At 46.4% G+C, this 14,664-nt stretch overlaps 1 long non-coding RNA gene across 2 annotated transcripts in view; it reads right to left on the bottom strand.

Annotated features, from left to right (window-relative positions):
• Window positions 1-11,950, bottom strand: part of LOC113904874 — a 32,697-nt gene extending 20,747 nt beyond the window's left edge. For both annotated transcript variants that reach the window (XR_003514587.1, XR_003514586.1), the window contains exons 1-2: window positions 11,809-11,950; window positions 10,057-10,206 (exon numbers count right to left, since the gene is read on the bottom strand). This is a non-coding gene — a long non-coding RNA (uncharacterized LOC113904874). The remainder of the gene's footprint in view (window positions 1-10,056; window positions 10,207-11,808) is intronic.
• Window positions 11,951-14,664: the final 2,714 nt, after the last annotated feature.

Below are 14,664 nucleotides of genomic sequence, written 5' to 3'. Positions count from 1 at the left end.
TTCACTCTCCTCTATATGTCATTAGGGAAATCCAAATTAAAACAATAATGAGATTCTGCCACATGCATGTTAAAAATTCAGAATATTGACAACACTAAATGCTGATGAGGCTATGGAGCCACAGAAACTCTAAGTCACTGCTGATGAAAATGCAAAACAGCATAGCCACTTTGGGAGACAGTTTGAAAATTCTTACAAACTTACACTCTTACCACACCACTCAGTAATTATGCTCCTTGGTATTTTCCCACATGAGTTGAAAGTTTATGTCTACACAGATGTTTATAGCAGATTTACTCATAACTGCCCAAAACTGGCAGCAACCAAGATGTCCTTCAGAAGGCTACTAGACAAATAAAATGTGGTACATTCAGACAATGGAATATTATTCAGTTCTAAAAAGAAATGAGCTTTCAAACCATAAAAAGAACAGAAGAAACAAATGCATATGGACTTTATGATATGTCAATGTAGTTCTGGCAAAAGAAAATAGAAGTATGGACATGAGACAATATGTGTGAATACACTAAAGTTCTCTTTTGACTATATGTTACTGGACAAAAGTGAGAACTATTAATTATTAATTATCAGAAGGATGCCCTCAGAAGTGTATGTAAATTTGTAGTCTATGTATGTGGTCATGAAATGGTTAAAAACCAACCTCCCCCCACCTCCCAACTGGAAGATGCTTAATGGTAGGAATCCAGAGGGTGGGGAATCAACAACTGGGCAGTAAGGAGCCTTTGGCAGTCAGCATCCACCCTGATCTGTGGTCATGGCCTGGCCCAGTGTGAGGCACAGATGGAAGCTGGAAGAGACACTCAGACACATCTAGATCCTGCTCTTCAACTAGAGAGAATGGCAGAAGCTCCCCAGAGGGATCTAAACTGGGGAACTTTGGAAGCAAGGCTGGGCTTCCCTGGTGGTTTAGACGGGAAGCAACCTAGATGTTGATCGGCAGATGAATGGATAAGAAAGCTGTGGTACATATGCACAATGGAATATCACTCAGCCATTAAAAAGAATGCATTTGAATCAGTTCTAATGAAGTGGATGAAACTGGAGCCTATTATACAGAGTGAAGTAAGTCAGAAAGAAAAACACCAATACAGTATATTAATGCATATATATGGAATTTAGAAAGATGGTAACAATGACCCTATATGCAAGATAGCAAAAGAGACACAGATGTAAAGAACAGACTTTGGACTCTATGGGAGAAAGCAAGGGTGGGATGATTTGAGAGAACAGAATGTGTATTCAGTTCAGTTGCTCAGTCATGCCGATTCTTTGCGACCCCATGAATCTCAGTACGCCGGGCCTCCCTGTCCATCACCATATGTGAAATAGATGACCAGTCCAGGTTCGATGCATGAGACAGGGCGCTCAGGGGTGGTGCACCTGAAAGGGAAAACCACCGGGGAAGCCCAGCCTTGCTTCCAAAGTTTCCCAGTTTAGATCCCTCTGGGACAATCCTGAGGGATGGGATGGGATGGGAAGGGAGGTGGGAGGGGGGTTCAGGATGGGGCACACAAGTACACCCATGGCTGATTCATGTCAATGTATGGAAAAACCACTACAATATTGTAAAGTAATTAGCCTCCGATTAAAGAAAAAAAAGAATCTGCCTTCAATGCAGGAGACCTGGGTTCGATCCCTGGGTTGGGAAGATCCCATGGAGAAAGAAATGGCAACCCACTCCAGTATTCTTGCCTGGAGAATTCCACGGGCAGAGGAACCTGGTGGGCTACAGTTCATGGGGATCATAAAGAATTAGACACAACTTAGAGACTTTCACTCACTTGGAAGCAAGGCTGGAATGAGTGATTTCAGCCAGGTGGCAGTAGGCAGAGCAGAGCCAGCATTATGCACAGATGCAAAAGATAAAGTGAATACAGCTGGTACACTTTGTTGTACAGCAGAAACCAACTCAGCACTGTAAAGCAATTACACTCTAATAAAGAAAAAAAAAAGGTTAATGATGGAAAATGTCAGGTTGAGAACAGGAAGGATCAAGAGCAAGCCAGAACACAGCGTGCAGAGCTGCCGGGAGGGTGTATGCATGTGTGCTCAGTTGTGCCTGGCCCTTTGCGACCCCACAGACTGTAACCCACAGGGCTCCTCTGTCCATGAAATTTTCCAAGCAAGAATACTGGAGTGGGTAGCCATTTCCTTCTCCAGGGGATCTTCCTGACCCAGGGATCAAACCCACGTCTCTTGTGTCTCCTTCACTGGCAGGCAGGTTCTTTACCACTAGCGCCACCTGGTCAGGAGAGATTCAGAACCAAAGTTGTAAAGCAGACGGCATTGGGGCCGGCTTGCTTGTTTGTTTTTAGTTGCAGTATAGTTAAGACACGACCTGTTATAAGTTTCAGATGTACAGCACAGTGATTCAAATTTTTAAAAGCTATATTTCGTTTACAGTTATTACAAAATATTGGCTAGCTTATTTATTTTGTACATAATAGTTTGTACCTCTTATCCTCTACACTTATACTTCTCCTTCCCCTTCCCTCTCCCCATTGCTAACCACTTGTTTGTCCTCTATACCTGTGAGTTCTTTATTGTTCTATTCACTGGTTTTTCTTTCTTAGGCTCCAAATATATGTCAAATCACACAGTATTTGTCTTTCTCTATCTGACTTATTTCACTAATCAAATACCCTCCGTTGTTGCAAGCGGCAAAATTTCATTCTTTGTTATATTCAATTGCATATATATGTCTTATCTTCTTTATCCATTCATCTGTTGATGGACACTCAGGTTGCTTCCATACCTTGGCTGCTGTAAATAATGCTGCTGTGAACATTGGGGTACCCATATCTTTTCGAATTAGTGTTTTCATTTTGGGGGGATTCTAGATTGGAGCCTGTTTTAATGTCATACTGACTCCCTGGCCCAAAGGCTGTTCCTGGTATTTTAAGGAGTTCATGCAGATCCAGAGGTACTGAGTGAAATTAAACCTCTCCAAATGCATAGTCGCTGAAGACTTGCTCCTTTACTGTGAACTTTGAGCAACTGCTGGTGGAGAGACTCAAAATTCCCCTCTCTTAATACTGAACCCCATTTTAAGAAAGTAAATCATGTCAGAGTAGATAATGCGGTGTGCAGACAGCTTGAGACAAAGAAGAGGATTAAGAACTGAAACCAGCGTAAGACAACAAAAGGAGAGGATCCTGACAGAATCAGGACAGTGGTGAGCCCTCAGCCACAGCTGGCTGTCACTTGTCACCACCCCCTAGTGAAGAGGAGTTAGCATCAATACCCGAACAACTCTTCACCTTCTGTGCGGTTTCCTGTGTACATACATTTGCTTCAGTCCACTTGTACAGCTCTCGTTGCCCAGCATCAGCCCAGTCCTTCTGACTCACCTTTTTGCTGTCATCGTCTTTCTAGAGTTCCAAGGGAAGCCCTCTCTGGGTATGGTGATAAGACACCAGCCATGATAGAAAGACATCTTGGCCTGGTGGCTTCCGACAGTCACTGCTTTGACCCTGGTTCCAGATTAAGCAGATCCAGTGGCAGCTCTCCCCGCCTACCCCACCCACATGCATAGAAACTCATATAACAAGCCAGAACGCAAGAGAACGAGGCCTGGATAGGCCTCATCCCCATGTGGGTGTGCCGCTTGTCACACAATCACGTGGGTTAATTAAGAAGCAAAGTCCAGACTAAAAACTGGGTCACACAGACATAAAGGGGCCCAAGAAACAACAAGCATGGAGATCACTGAGATATGACCAAGGAAATTCCCAGCAGCTGTGCTATTAGGTCATTAGGAATGTGTTGCTAGGAGAGGTCCAGTCTTGCAAGTTGACTGAGCATCCTTCTTCCCCGAGGCCTGAAGGAGTGCGGTCACAGCCCCAGGAAAACAGACAGGGGAAGAGGGGGTGGGAGAACTCTGCAAAACCCCCTCAGGAGCTGCTGCTCCCTAGCTCACCTCAGGGTAGAGCCTGCCCTGGGCTGTGGGCAGCGGAACAGGAGGCAGAGTTTCCAAAAGCTCGACCCACCACTTCCCTAGTTTTGAGAAAATTCTGCAGCAGCGCTGTGACCCCCTAGAGCCTCAAGTTGCTCACGAAGGAAACGTGCTCAGTGGCCCGGCTTCCCGCTTTGCCTTCTTCAAAGGTGAACATTTTCTCTCTTGCTGTTTTTTTATAAATATATTTGTTGCTATCTTTGTTTGTTTTCTTCCTCCAAATCAAGAACTTCAATAATCACACAGCAACACAAATGAAAGGAAACTGCTAAGTAGTCATTTCCAGGACTCCAGCCCAAACTCTTAGGAAGAATTTGTGTCACCATGTCTCCTTGGAACTGCAGACCACCGATTCCAGTTTGTTTAAGATTCTTTTCACGTGGACCATTTTTAAAAATCTTTACTGAATATGTTACAGTATTGCTTCTGTTCTTTGTTTTTTGGGTTTTTGGGTTTTTGTCCACAAGGCATGTGGGATCTTAGCTCCCTGGCTAGGAATCAAACTGGTACCCCTGCACTGGAAGGCAAAGTCTTAACCACTTGTCCACCAGAGAAGTTCCCAGGTTCCAGTTTTAATGTGGAGGCAAAAATGAGTTTCTTTGAACCATTCCCTTTAAAAAGAACCGCAGAGGAACATCCCGTGCGTCACTCCTGGACTCTCCTACACCAAGAAGTGCTGGGAATTGGTTCCAGGTACAAGTAACACACCGCACCTTCCCTCGGATATCCTCAGGACCGTCGCAGCCATTCCACATCCTACGCTTGATGGAGCTGACTGACCACGTGGAAAACCACCCACAAAGAGCTGTGAAGGACAGCTGCACAGAAAGTCACAGGACACCACAAGGGGAAACTGCACTGCTTGGGGGGGGGAGGTGCCAGCCTTCACGTAATACTCTGGCCTCGAATGAGGAAAGGAAGTAAAAGTTCAAGAGACACATTTAGAGGTGGCTGCCCTACCTATATCCCCTTCTCTGGGATCTGTCCCTGTCGCTAGTCCCTTTAACTTACGTGGTCACTCATTCATCTATTACACAGATACTTATCCAGCACCTCCTGTATGTCAAGCGCTGTGGTAAGTGGAGATACAAAAAAATGAACAAGATGACAAGGGCCCTTCCTTACAGAGCTAATTTTTTGGTGGAAGAGTTAAATGATATGCAAATAAACAAAGAAGATAATTTTGGATAATGACACTTGTTATGAATTTTTTCATATGCAAACAAAACAAAGTGATGTTCTAGGGAGTCATTTAGGAGAAGGCAATGGCACCCCACTCCAGTACTCTTGCCTGGAAAATTCCATGGACAGAGGAGCCTGGTAGGCTGCAGCCCATGGGGCCGCTAAGAGTCGGATATGATTGAGCGACTTCACTTTCACTTTTCATTTTCAGGCATTGGAGAAGGAAATGGCAACCCACTCCAGTGTTCTTGCCTGGAGAATCCCAGGGACGGGGGAGCCTGGTGGGCTGCCGTCTATGGGGTCACACAGAGTTGGACACGACTAAAGCGACTTAGCAGCAGCAGGGAGTCATTTGAGAGAAGAGCTGCCTACTCTAGATAGAATAGACTAGGAAAACCTCTCTGAAGAGATAAATATGAGCTTACACATGAATGAGAAGGAGTTGTGGCTGCAAGGAACATTCTAGACAAAAGGAAGAGCAATGCAAAGGTCTGAGGCAGAAATGAGAGAACAACAGAAAGGCCAAAGTGGCTGAAGCCTATGAAACAAGGGAGGGTGGTAGAAGGAGTTTCTAGAAGAGCAGAGACCATGGTAAAACTCTTGGGTTTTATTTTAAATGCAAAAAGAAATCACTGGAGAATCTTAAACAAGAGAGTGGCATAATCTGGATAGATATTTTTTAGTACAAACTCCCTTCCATATTTTATTTGCTAAGGCACAGCTGATTTCTCCATTAAGAATATGTTTACAAGTCAGGTGAGGAAATTATTCATTCTAATCCATTAGCAAGTCTTGTTTTGACTGAATCTTTAAATAACTTCTGATAATCAGTGCATCTTCACTCTTAGACTTCAAACAAGATGAAAGAATTGTGTTTTTCTTTATTTAGAATTATTGTAGATTTAGCCCAATCCAAAGAGTTTCTCCCAAAGAAACAAATGCTTTGAATAATTCCTTAATTCTCAGAAGGAAAACACATGCTATCCATATACTCCCATCACCAAATTGTAAATGGTCATAACGTTAAACTCTATTTGTGATTAGGTCAGGGGTCAGTAGACTTTTTCTGTAAAGATCGAGATAGTAAATGTTCTAGGCTTTGAGGCCATAAGGGCTCTATCACAAACCTCACAACTCTGTCCTTATAGTGCAAAAGCAGCCATAACAATACATAAGTGACTGCCTACAGCTGTGTTCCAATACAACTTTATTAATAAACACTAAAATTTGAATTTCATGTAATTTTCATTTGGTGTGCTGCAGTCCATGGGGTTGCAAAGAGTCAGATATGACTGGGCAACTGAACAATAATAGCAATAACTTTCATGTGACTTGAAATATTATTATTCTTTTGATTTTTTTGCTAGACTTTTAGCACTATTCTTGGCTTGTGTGTGCTAGATCGCTTCAGTCATGTCTGACTCTTTGTGACCCCATGGGCTGTAGCCCGCCAGGCTCCTCTGTCCATGGGATTTCTCAGGTGAGAATACTGGAGCAGGTTGCCATGCCCTCCTCCAGGAGATCTTCCTGACCCAAGGATCAAACCCTGAGGGTTCATATAAAAACCGGTGGCAGGACAGATTTAGCCAGCAGGCCATCATTTCCTGATGCCTGCTTTAGGTGAATTGGAGCCTGATAGACATTTTTAATGGAATCATTTTGGCTACAGTGTGGAAGGTGGCTCAAGGGACATGGGGAGTCATGGTGACAGCAGATAAATCAATCAGGAGGTAATTGGCATAGTCCAAGCAAGACGTGATGGCGGCCTTCATGGGGTAGTTGCAGTGGAATTGGAAAGATGTGGACATAATAGTGCATTGTGAGGGCACTGACAGGGCTTGCTGATAAAGTGAATAGGAGCAGAGAAGGAAAGAACAGACTGAAGCATGACCTTGGGTTTTGGTCTTGAACAACTGGTCTTGAACAACAACTGTGTGGGCATGCCATTTAGAACACCAGGAAGGAACAGGTTGAAAGGAAAATCAGGACTTCTAGTTTTGCCTATTAGGTAGCCAAATAGAGAGGTCCAATAAGTTGAAGTTCGGAGACATCAGCACTGAAGATGGATATGTGGGGGTTACTGCCTTTTAGGAGGCATTAAAAGCTCCAGAACTAGATCAGATTCACCGGGGAAAGTATACAGGTAAACAGAAGAGGGTCAAGAAAAGTGTCCATTGGGGATTCTCAGAAGGGGAAGAATTAGCAAAAGAGAGTGAAGGCAGCAAGTGTATGAAGTAGACAAATCAGAAGAATGGGTCACCATGAAGGTCAAAAAAAGTCAACTGTTCAAGAAGAAGGGAGGGTCAAGTGCATGGAATGCTGCCTGTCATACACAGTGAAGTAGGTCAGAATGAGAAAAATATGGTATATTAATGCATATATATAGAATCTAGAAAAATGGTGTTGATGAACCTACTTGCAGGACAGGAATAGAGGTGCAGATGTAGAGGACAGACTTATGGACACAGGTGAGGAAGGAAAGGGGGGAACTCAATGAGGAAGTAGCACTGACATATATGCGCCGCCGTGTGTGAGACAGCTGGCTATCAGGAAGCCGCTGTATAGCACAGGGGACTCGGCTGGGCGCTGTGTGATGACCTAGAGGGGCGGGATCGTGGGGGGAGGGCAGGGAGGCTCCAGAGGGAGGGGAGATATATATACAGATTGCTAATCATGTTGTTACACAGCAGAGAATAACACGACATTGTAAGGCAATTATGCTATGCTATGCTAAGTCGCTTCAGTCGTGTCCGACTCTGTGTCACCCCACAGACGGCAGCCCACCAGGCTCCCCCGTCCCTGGGATTCTCCAGGCAAGAACACTGGAGTGGGTTGCCATTTCCTTCTCCAATGCATGAAAGTGAAAAGTGAAAGTGAAGTCGCTCAGTCGTGTCCAACTCTTAGCGACCCCATGGACTGCAGCCCAACAGGCTCTTCCGTCCATGGGATTTTCCAGGCAAGAGTACTGGAGTGGGTTGCCATTGCCTTCTCCAGTAAAGCAATTATACTGCAATGAAAAAGTATGTGGAATGCTGCTGAGAAACATTATTGCTGAGGGCAGTGAAGTGACCTCTAGATTTGGCAATGTGAAGATAATGTGTGTCCTTGACTGTCAGAGATGAAAGAATGTCTTAAATGGTGACTAGGACTTGCCCTTAAGCGTGGAAGGGTTTAAACACATGTGTATCTCCATTCCCTCCTGAAACCCACTAAAGTATAACGGATGAACTAAAAATGAATGAGTCCCACAAGAGCAAAGAGAATGGCATGAAGGTGAAAGAGGACAAGAGAAGTTAACAAATCCTTAGAAGAGGCAAGAGGCTGGATAATGTCGACTAAGCAAAGCAGGGAAAACTGAAACCAAAGCGCCTGTGAAGGAGGGGTGGGGATGCCAATAAGAAGCAAGCTGATTCCAATCAGCGAACCCCAGCAAGGCTCACGAACTTGAGCCAAGGTGAGAAGTGGGCTGAAAATAGGAGCATAGAGAGAAAGTCTTTATAAGGAAGAGTTGGCTCTCCCAGAGCCCTTCCCTAATCCTACCCTGCCAGGAAAATATCATGCTGGGGAATGGTTTAGTCTCTGCAGAAATTGATCCGAGAAACTCAAGGACAAGAGATCCTTAACTTGGGGAAGGTAAAGGTGAGGCACTGAGCTGAAAGCAGGAGAGGTTTGGCGAGGCTCACATCACCCTGCCCAGCCAGCAGCTCTCTATAGCTCTCTGTAACAGCCTGAGTAGCTGTGGGCAACACCCTTGCTGGGCTGGCAGCCAAGTTGGCTATGTGCAAGCAGAGGGAGCCAGTCAAGATGAGAGGAGAGAGAAAGCAGTGAAGATGAATGATGGGGCTGCCCCAGGATGTAGGGACAGATTTGGGTGCCAGGTTCAGGCCAGGGTCAGGCAGTTCTTCTTCCCCCAGGCTGTGAGATGGCCCAGTGCATCCTCACACAAGCACCCCTTACAAGGACACCTTGAGTGGCTCTGACCTCAACCTTGGAACCAGAGGGTCCCCAACAAAAGCGGGGTAATCCTGTAAAAGGCTGATATTCTAGACCCCTGTCCAGGCCCCTTTGCAGTGTTCCTTGCTCACTGTTATGCAGGGCGACCAACTGAGCTGCAAGCCACCCCTCCCTCGGAGGCTCTAAAATGGCAAGGAAGGGCCCAGCTGCAAGTGCGGGGAGTCTGGGAAGGCAAGCAGTGTCCCACTGCCTAGAAGACCAGGTTGTTGGTATCTTGTGTAGCCATCCCATTTTACAGGTAAGGAAGGCCAAGCACAGGGACATTGAGCAATTTCTCTCAAGTCACAGAACTTAATTACTGAATGAACTGCTCAAGAATAAAGTTCAGTCTCTTGACTTTCAGTCTCTGACTCCTTCCACTGCCCCTACCATCCCTCCAACATGCTCAAAGACTACTCTGACAGGTAGGATTTAGTTATTTCCATGGCACGACTGAAACCAAAATCCTAAAACATGGTGCCTTAGATTCACTTTTGCGTGGCAGACAACATGCTAAATGCAGAGTCCAGCCTTGCGGGTTCCAGTCACATCCCCACCTTGCTATCTATGGCATCACTTAGGCAAGTCACCAACCCACCTCTCTCTCAGGACCTACTGTTATCATTTGTAAAATGTAGAGAGAGTGGCAATGCTCAGAGCAGAGAAAAGAATGCAAATCTCATAGGTCTCAGAGGAGAGCCTGAGAATGCTTCTAAACTAAAGATTTCCATCAGGGCTCCCTATTCACTTAAACGTTTATGTAAATTTTGTAATTTTATGTAAATTCTACTCCTATATGTATGTTTGTTTGAATAAACACAGCTGGGAGTGGTATTTCCCACAAATAATTCACATCAAATTGATGCTCCAGGAAGATGGTCCATATTTATCCTAACTCATCTTACCCTCGGTACAGCATTGTGTGTTCCGATTTGAGACGTCCAGGACAAGAACTCTGTTGTCAGCTATTAACATTCTTTAAAACTTCTCAAACTTCAATAAGTTTGATCTCCATTTCGCCAACATGGGAGCCAACATCCCCAAATCATCCGTGCCTGGAAGAGAAGGTGATTCTTGAGCTTAAGCTCCTCCAACACCTAATCCTGGGGGCTAAGATTCCCAGGAGACATACTGGGGAGCACACTGCTGTCTTAGAAGTTGTGAGATCAAAGCAGACACAGGTGTTAAGTGGAAGCTGGAAGGAATGAAATGCCATTTGCAGCACATGGATGGACCTAGAGTGTCATACTAAGCAAAGTAAGTCAGACAGAAAAAGATAAATATCTTACTTATGATATCACTTACATGTGGAATCTAAGAAGATGATACAAATGAACCTATTTACAAGATGGAGACAGATCACAGACATAAAAAGCAAATTTATGGTTACCAAAGGGGCGAGATGGGGAGGAGGGATAAATTGGGAGTTTGGAAATAACATATATACACTATTATCATAAAATAGATAATCAATAAGGACCTACTATATAGCACAGGGAACTCTAGTCAATATTCTGTAATAACCTAAGTTGGAAAAGAATCTGAAAAAGAATGGATATGTGTGTATGTATAACTGAATCACTCACCTGAAACTAACACAACATTGTAAATCAACCATGCTACGATATAAAATAAAAATTAATATAAAAAGTGGGAACTGGCTCCCACATTCTTTTGGGCCGGTCTGTACCCCCCAGACACACAGAATCTAACCCTGGTGGCAGCCACTATCACAGCCATCAAACACAGGGGCCCTGCTTTGAGCCTCCTTCTCATAATTCAAGGCTTTCTCTAGGGACTGCAGTTGGGGCTGAGGGGAGGTGAGGGAGCAGGGGGAGTGATGAGCCCCCTAGACTGGAAGAATAGAATGCACACCCAGGGCTGGCAGCTGGAGGCTTTAGTGGAAGCCAGCAGTCTGTAATGCTTTCAGACACCACCCAAATGCTGACCATACCCCTCATGGTGGGCCCCTTGGGAGTTCTTAAAAGACCACCCTGAATTCCCCTCCCAAGCACTGTGGCAAAGCTTCCTGACTGCCTGAAGGGATGGATGACAGCTTGAACTCTCTCACATCCACGTCTTGGCAAATGCTGTTCCCTCTGCTTGAATTACTACCCTCCTGCCTCCCCACCCACTTCTGCAAAGGCACCATTTGCTCTGGGAAGGTGTCCCCACAAGCCCCACCACCAGGTAGAGTTGGGCACCCCTCCTGAGCCCCACCTCTTCATTTTATGCAGTTTCTTATTAAATCGTACACCCCCCTCCACGCTCTAGACTGTGAGCTTCCTGTCAGTGTCTAAACAGAGCTGGATGCTAGAAGTTCTCTTTTTATCATCCTTTGTGGAGGAAAGAACAAGCATGTTGAAGATGAAAGCAGAAGCCATCAGTCAGGCCAGTGAGGTCCAAGTGAGGCCACAGAGGCCCAAGCTGCAGGTTCCACCTACCTAGTTTCCAACGCCTCCCAGGTGCCTCCACCCAACCCACAAAATAGTGGGCCTCGCAGAAATCCCTTTCTTGCCACCCCAAATTGCCCTTTCCCACAGCAGTTATCCCCCAGAGCCCTCAGCAGAGGAAACCTGAGAGCTGAAACTCCCTCTTGTCAGACCCCAGCGGAGGTGAGGGACTGGGTCACCAGGGGACGCTGCCGGAGCACTCACACTGCCGCCTATGAGGCCTGGTTCTCCCTGGGAGAGGCTGCCAGCTTCTCTCTCCAGCAGGGCAGGGCCCCAGCAGGAAGACCAGGACCAAGGCCGGGGCTGGGATCTCACTCCCTGGCTCTCTGCTTCTGCTCTCTCTGCTCCTACCCCATGGCAAAGTTCCTACCAAAGTCCCTTTCTGGAGCCCTGACCTTGTTCTCATCTGCATCCCCCCGCCCTCCTAGGTCCCAACCCTTATCGCCCCAGGATGCCCTGTTAGTCAGCACAACAGACTGTTCTGGAGTAAGTGACCCACAGGCATCCTCGGTGACTAAGGTCCCTCGAGGACAGGCAGCAGGGCTGGCTAAAGCTCCCAGATTCCAGCCAGACTGGACAGATCCTGCTAGTGAACTGCTGATTCAATTCCAGCCAACAAATATCATCAAGGCCCACTCTGGGCCTGGCCCTGGTTTGGGTCCTGGGTGGATACACGCAGCCCTGCCCAGACCCTGTGGGAGGCGGGTCTAAGAACCCGCAGTTATAATCTACTGACTACACAGGAAAGATAGCTAATGACAGGAAGAGCAGAGGGACTGAGGGAAGAGAACAGAGAAGAAGTCAGGACAGCCAGTCCTCCGATGACCACACCGTCCTGGGAGCAGGACTTTTTAGGCTGGCTTCCAACTGAAGAGTGAGTGAGGTAGCCAGGGATGCTGTTTAGCTTCAGTGATTCCTGAGTCAGACTGCCATTTTCCCTCACTCAATTCACAAACAGTGGGTGCAGGAAAAACCTCCCCCCGACCCACCAGGGACAGAGTGGGAGGGCCAAAAGCTTTGCCACGGTGCCAACCTGGGACACCAACTCCTGATATCAGCAAAAAAAAAAAAAAAACACAACACAAAACTGAGAGCAAAACCCAACAACTGCCTGTGACAAGGAGGAAGGAAAGGGAATAAGGAGAGAAAGGATCCGGTGCTGTAGAGTGAGAGTGAGACGTGGGGCCCAGGAAGAAGGGAGACAGAAAGCAGAAAACAGCAGGCTGAGGGATACCTGTGCGTGCAGGCTGCGCTAAGGCATGCCGGCGTTAGGCATCACGCATGCGCAAACAGGGCCCGACTAATCTGGCCCTTCCCGTCACAACGCGGCTTCCCTGGCCTACCTGTGCTGGATGCCAGGCGCAGTGAGTACAGTGGACCCTTGATGCCACGCGTCGAATTAGCTCCCTATAATGGTACCTGAAGAGGCCCCCACCCTAAATTTATTCAGGTAGCCACCTCACACACACCTCTTTATAGATCTCAAAACACAGAATTTGGTTATTCATAACCTTTGGTTCCCCACACATTTTTATGTCAATTTATGGCCCTCTTTTATAATTTTAATTATGTCATGCCAAATGATCTCCAAAAACTTACTTGAAAGTCAAAACCAAATGACCGAAAGTCTAACAATATATTTGCATATTCTGAATTGGGGTTGCACTCAGAAAGTTCCTCAGGGGCTGAGAGAACTTCTGCGTGCAAATCAAATAGGAACTAAGAATGTCTTGGTAATGCTAAAGGTCACGGCCTCTTTAACTATGTCGAAACCCAGAGATCAAAGAGCCATCCCTTTCCAGAAGCCTTGCACCCCCAGTGCGTGCTAAGTCACCTCAGTCGTGTCCAACTCTTTGTGACCCTATGGCCTGTAGCCCCCCAGGCTCCTCTGTCCTTGGGATTCTCCAGGCAAGAACACAGGAGTGGGTTGCCATTTCCTTCTCCATGTCTCCCCCTCAGTCTCCCCATACAAAACACACCTCTCTAGACCAGTAGTTGGCAAGTTGTGCCCAGCCAGCCAAATCCAGCCCACTGGCTGTTCTGTAAGTAAGGCCTGTGAGCTAAGAATGTTTTTTCCATTTTTAAATGATTGGGGGAAAAAATCAAAAGAAAAATCATATTTTGTGACACATGAAAATTACGTGAGTTCAAACTTCAGCATCCATAAATTAAGTTGTATTGATGCAACCTCAGTCATTCACTTCTGTATTGTCCATGGCTGCTTTCAAATTACAATGCAGAGTTCAGTGGTTGCAACAGAGCTAGGACTACCTGGAAGCCTAAAACACTTACTATCTAGCTGTTTAGAGAAAAGTATGCCTGACACCCATTCTAGACCAAAGTTCAGAAAGGGGATTTAAGACCCATGTATTTGACAGCTCTTATGTCTCTCCTCCTTCCCGCTCTCATCTTCCCCTACTTCCTGGGGCCAAGACACGGGAGTTGGTTCATTTTCTTTACATAAGGTCCTCCCTGTTTCTGACTCCAGCCTCATGGTTAAGGCTTAGGGACTGGCATAGGCACCCTCCCTAGGCCGGAGCTTTCTACTAGGCATGCCTCCAGTGGACTGAGGAGGTGCAGCAAAATGGTGTGATGCCCACAGCCCTGGGGTGCATTGGCAGCTAAACCACGTGAGCTGGTCACGCGTGGGGAGAGCCTGGCCTACAGCTCCTTGAGGGCCGCCCCTCCCCGAAGAAGGCCCCCTTCGGCAGCAAGGACAATGATCTTCCCCCAGTCAGCACAGGGGGCCCCCACCACCAGCATATGTCTCCTGGCCACCAGCTGTAGTGTGTGCTGCTGCCCGCTGTGGATCAGAAGAACTGTGTCCCACATGCCCAGAGACCACAGAGTGCCCACCAAGGGGTGGGGATGGGGTAGGTGAGGGAGTTCCTGGTGGGCACAGCATCAGATGGCAGCCCTGGACAGAAACCGTATAGTCTCTTGACCAAACTAGTACACTTTCTTTATTTTATTTTATTTTACTTTGTTTTTATTTATTTATTTGGCCATGCTGGATCTTAGTTGCAGCACGTGACATCTGTTAGTTGTGGCATGTGGGAT

Source organism: Bos indicus x Bos taurus, chromosome 15 (assembly GCF_003369695.1).
Source record: "Bos indicus x Bos taurus breed Angus x Brahman F1 hybrid chromosome 15, Bos_hybrid_MaternalHap_v2.0, whole genome shotgun sequence".
Classification (NCBI taxonomy): Eukaryota; Metazoa; Chordata; class Mammalia; order Artiodactyla; family Bovidae; genus Bos; species Bos indicus x Bos taurus.
This window is presented reverse-complemented; position numbering and strand designations above follow the sequence as displayed.